Genomic DNA, 6,071 nt, shown 5'->3' with positions numbered 1-6,071 from the left:
AGGGGACATTGATATAAACCTCCCACTGAATTATGCTGATTATCAAATCAAATTCAAGCAACAAAGGTGTGCAGCTGCCCGTAATTATTATAATCAAACATAAATTACCTGATCAGCCAAGCTCTTCTCTTCAGGATCTTTACTTACATCTGAGGCCTTTTCATAGGAAAAGAAGGAATTTGCATAAATTAATTTCCCATTTGTCTTTATTTAGCATTTTTATTCTATTCAAGAGCAAACAATTTGCCCTTGGTTGGATATATATTTACACTTTTCATACAATCCTTTATATTAATTTCAACAGAAAAATAGATGTAAACATTTTCACAGTGCATTTGTAACTCCACTGACGACAATCATAATTTATTAAATGCAAAGTGATATAATTTGAAACTCTATATAGATAAATATTTTCTCATATAAACAGACATAAATGTACAACACGTCACATTCACCCTTGATCATGTCTTTGAAATTGGGGAAGAAGGTCAGCATAACATCTGATGTGTTATTTTATCGTAGTACATGTGCAAAGCTAAAATCTCCCAACAGCAAACTGTTTCTCATCCAATTGTTTTGTTTCCCCCAGATGTGACTTTTCCATTTTCGAGTTTCTGCTTTCGTACGGTAGTTATTCTTTTCAAAAACAACAATCATCTCGGATTTGTCACCAGACTAAAGAGGTGCTTAGAGTACATACACATTGAAAAATAGACAACTCTTTAGTTTTGCAAAATATGCTGATTCAGAATCTCACAGTCAGAAAGGAACATGGGGAATCAGGTTTGTCACGTTCTCATACTCCCATCTTTCCAGATAAGATTCAACATTAGGAAAAAAAAACAAAAAAAAAAACATGCTTAACAAAAGTATTGAGGGGAACTGCTGAAAACAGCTGAATTCATAATGCAGGTAATAATGACTGCTTCACAGAGCCTGAGGCTCTCTGTGAACGCTGCTAAATCAGCACTCTGATTTTCCTGTAATTAGGCTTCTGTGCAGTAAACAGCTCATCCATGAAAGTGTAATGAAATGTTTACACGTTTGCTACCTGGATTTCCTAACAATGAAAGCTCTTTGAATTCAAATTCAGCTACAGATAATGTATGTTTCAAACCACCTACAGTCAAGAAAAATCTCCCATTGTTATTCAGTGGCACAGAGGCATATGAATGTTGTCACTCTATGGACTTAGTGCAAGGAACATTGTGGAACACTGCTTTCCAAATGTCTTCAAACACCCCATTTCAGATTTCATCATGCTACAACTAAAACCTTGATGTGTTTTTGCAGAGGATTTTATGTCTTTGACCTGCACAAAATAAAAACTTCCAAATAAAAATGTAAAAGTTGTGGCATGCGTTAGTATTCAGTACTCTGCATTCTGATACCTCTCTCTACATATGCAATGCAATCAAAATGATTTCAAAAGCCATGTCATTAATAAAAAAATATATATTTTTTCTTAATTGCAAAATATTTATGGCTTTTCTGCAAAGGCTTCACAGTAAAGGTGTGCGAAGCTGCATATTTTGGTGTCAGTCTGATACCAAATAAATACAGGCCTGCATCACAGACACCACTACTGGTACCAATATGTTTTATCGTTTAATTTTGTTACATCATCAAGCATCTGATCATTAGTTGTTTTTGCGGTTTTTCCTTTGAGTTATTTTGTTAAAACCTAGGCACTGATTTTTAACAAAGTTGATTCAAAATATGTTTTAAACATATCGACACAATAAGCAGAAATAGAAAAACAAAACAAAACAAGAGTTTCTTTTTCTTAAATAAATAAAGTGCAAAAAATAATTAAAACTGAGAGCGAATCAAATGTTTCTTTTAGGTAAAGCTTAGAAACTAAAACACAAACATAAAATACATTTTAAGGGGGAATCTGAAACTGAAGTATCAATTTTACCCCACTATTATCTTTCTGAAAGTGACACCAACTTGGTATCGATATTATGGATTGATCCGCCTACCTCTACCTCACAGTTTTATCTATCAACAAAGATGAACAAACAACATTATGACCAGTGAACACACCCCATAGCTCATTGAGGAATGAACGTCAAACCAATCGAGAACCAGCCACTTTGAGGTTTTGTAAAAGTAAAAGACAAGCAATCATGAAGGAGGTACTTTGCTTGGCAGCGTAGTGAGGATGCTTTTCTACAGCCAGCCGGTACAAAGTTGGTGTGAAGATGGATGGAGCTAAATACAGGATGGCCCTGGAAAAGAACAGCCAGAGCTGTAATGGAAATAATTACACCCAAGCATATTTATGTATGTGTTTGAAGGGCCCAAACAAAGTCCATACCAATTCAGAATCTGTTGCAAAACTAAAAAAAAAAAAAAAAAAAAAATGAGGGTACAAAATTTTTAAAAGAGAAAGTTGATAGAGGCATTTCTCAAAAGCATGGAGTTGTAATTGATAACTTTTTTTTCTAAAGATGTTGGGGCACTAGTGGCATTCATTTACAGAGTTACAGGCAAGTATTGGGCAGAGAGAGAATAGCAAAGACATGAAGGAAAACTTCTGTTGTCTTTAATCAAACCACACAGACTGATGTACTACTACACCACAGAGAGGCCCTTTAATGGATATAATTCTAGTAAAAACTCTGGGGCGAAATTAAAATGCACGCCACACATCATCATGTTCCTTTTAATTCAGAATAAGACACTGTTTAATGTTTGTATGTCACTTAAAAACCCCAATAAAAGACACTGACATCTGTGGCATTGCTTGTGTTATTTTAGACCATTGCCATTCAGAAGTGTTTCTATCTCGACATAGTACATTTACACTACAACACGTGATGTGGAATAATGGGTTGGGCGTACCAAAACCTTTGGAACTGACCAATTACGCCATATTTGTGTAAAACTTGTCCGACAGACAGCCTTACACAAATATGCCATTTGCCTCCATTTATGGTCTCTTGGAAATTTTAGACAAGCTTAAGTAAAATAGATCCAGCTGCAGAGAACGAACCCACTAATCCAACAGCTTACACGCACCCCAATCTCTTAATGACAGACATTTATGGAAACACTTTGAATGTGACTCTGCTAAAGCTCAAACTACATAAAAAAAATAAAAAATAAAAAAATCCTTCATCCCCATTTCAAGACACTGGAAGAGACATTTTCCTTCTTATTTATACAATTTGGCTGATACTCATGAATGATATTTTATCTACAGTTGGCATCTTTACAAACACATATATACACACGTATGTACACACATGCAGCCCTATACAGTATGTACACTATATTATATTTATGAGTAAAGCCAGTGTAAATGACCCAGGAGGGAATGGCTCATGATACAGAATAAACACAGAGGGAGTTGTAGCATTTAATATTGAAGAAGAAGAAAAAAAAACAGTAGAAAAGAGACATCAGAAGCAGATTTTCACAGTTGTATTTCCTGGTTTCAGTGTCCATCTTTGCCCACAAAATGTGGGGCCAAACAAACAAACCTCCTCAGCTCACGGCTTGAAGCCGAGTCTCTGATATGTATATTCTTCTCGTGTTCATCTGCTTATTGGTAGAAAAGAATGAGCGTTGAAAACAGCATTTTGGCTTTGACTGAGAGTCTGAAAGTGACTGTAACCTTTGGTTGCTGCAGACGAGCTTTAAATGCCTTCACAGATCCTCAAGTCTTAACAATCGTTTCCTTCTTTTGTAATGTCCCAGCAACAAACAAACCACCGTTGGTGTGAAAACATCACAGAAGTACAATCATTTAGTTGTTGTTGTTTTTTTTTCTGGAAATGAATACCATACCAAGTCACGCTTTAATTTTCCCCCCCCACTTCATTCTGGAGGTTACAGAACAAGATAAAGTAATGAGATGCCACCCTGCACATGTAGGAGTTGATCGATAAAAACTGTAAAGTAAAAGCTGTAGATGAAAGGACTTTCAGCAGCATCTTTATAAGAGTTTTAGAAAAAATTGACTTTGCAAATGGTGTTTATTTTTTCTTCTTCTTTTTTTTTTTTTTACAACTACAAGGTTTTCACATGGAGCTACACGTGTCAGCTGAAATAAACTCAGGCTACAGACAGCCCGAGGCGTCGTTCACTTCATCTCACAGCTCAGTGTGAAAGGATTCACGCTCAAGCCCCACAAGTCTCTGCTGACGGCAGAACACTCATAGAATAAACTTGTCTAATTTAAAGACCACAGATGCTCATTGGCCTTTGTTCTTCTGTCACAGTTTCTTTTAACATAGCATTCACAAACTTATGAATAAGTAGGCCTATACTGACTTCAGCTAAGGGGTTAGGAAGCAAAAACCTGCCTTGGGGTATGCCACATTGAGGGTTTGAAGTAGGCATTCGTACAAAACACAGCACAGTTGTTTCTAATGGAAAGAGTTGCAGAGTGTTGCTCCAAGTCTACTTTTGGATGCAGCAATAATTTATGTTAGGGTAGGTCCATGTTATGGGTTATGTCTGTGGACGTGTTTTACTAAAACCACTACAATCATCAACCGTATTTACTGATAGAAAAAAATCATAGGCTTTACTGTGAGAATTAGATTCACTGAAACATTGTTAAAAAATATATATATTCATAAAATATAACAAAAACGCTTCCATAGTGACAGCACAGCTGTTTATTTTCTTTTAAGACACACTATGAGAACTTTTAAGAGTTGTCATAGCGTTAGTCTATGTCCTCCACTTTGAAAGTAAAGAGGTAGAAATGAACATTTGTAGTTACCAGGAATTTGTACGTATAGTTACACGTCATCGTCCAACTAAATGGACAAACACCTGCAGAAAGATGAATTTCATGTATTGTTTTTCCCGGTCTTTAATGTTCCTATTGACCATATATCAGTCACAACCCAAGTTCTCAAAAATAAATAAAAAAATTTAAAAAAGTAAGTGGAGTTATATAACGAATTGGGATTAAACACCTTATTTATTTTTTATATATAGTTATGTAGCCCTGGGGTTTGAGAACCACAAGAAGTGGGGGGTTTATGTCTTTTGATAAGTACCTGGGGTTAAAAATGGGTAATGGAGTTACATAAATGTACATTTCGGTGATTTATCTATTGCAGCGTAAGTAAGAGGCTGAATCCCATAGGTTTGAGAGCAACGGAAATTTACGAGGGAAAGTAAAGGGGACTTAAACAAAAACAAAAAAAAGGGGGAGGAGAAAGGAGAAGGTGAGCGGGGAGGAAGGAAGGAGCAGAGTGTTGAAAGAGTCGTAACAAGGGATTTTGTATTAAAACAGATGGGAAAATATCTGTGTTAGATATAGTAGTTGAATATAACCATTTCTATACGCTGAGTATAGTACAGTACTGAGGAATAAGAGTTAGGAACTGTGAAGAGGACTGTGATTTATGAGGGGACCTAGCTACGGAGCACATGTTCGGCGGAACGACCAAGATGGCGAGAGGTTTCTCATAAGGACAGATATCGTTGTAAGAAACGTGTTTGAAGAAGAAAAAGAGTAAAGAAGAAAAGCAGGAACTGTGGACTCGGAAAACAGCATTGACGTTGAGGACATCGGTGGAGGAGGTTTTTGTGAGTTCATCGAGTTACCAGACGAGAAAAAAGAAACGCGGACGGCAGGATTGCTTCGGCGAACTCGAAAACCAACAGGCCTGCGACGAAAGATTCAGCGGGTATCGGACGGTTTGTGAGAGAATGTGGGCCCTGTGAGTGTGTGTGTGTGTGTGTGAAATTATATGTTGAAATGTAAAAGGGTGTAGAATTGAGAACTGTGATTTTTGGGAAAGTTATTAATGGGTTATGTATACTGAAAGGTGTTAAATGTCTGCCAAAGTTCTGGGTAGAGGGAAAAAAAAAAGTTAACTGTGTGGAAAAAATAATAATAAAAAACCCGAAGTTCTGCATGGATGTCTGGGTTATTCTAGATTAGACAAAATACGAAGGAAAATAGTAACTGAGTAGTAGTCACTACATGTAGGTGAACCTGATCGGTATATACCGGAAAGCTAACGAACCCTAGTAGTATCCCACTTGAGAGCGAGAGTTCTGTCCTGGGTCCAGGTACGGGAGCGGTGGGTGCTACA

The sequence above is a fragment of the Poecilia latipinna genome, unplaced genomic scaffold (genome assembly GCF_001443285.1).
Source record: "Poecilia latipinna isolate Pla-1442-1.1 unplaced genomic scaffold, P_latipinna-1.0 Scaffold324, whole genome shotgun sequence".
NCBI lineage: Eukaryota > Metazoa > Chordata > Actinopteri > Cyprinodontiformes > Poeciliidae > Poecilia > Poecilia latipinna.
The sequence above is the reverse complement of the archived record's forward strand: the minus strand, read 5'-3'. Positions refer to the sequence as shown.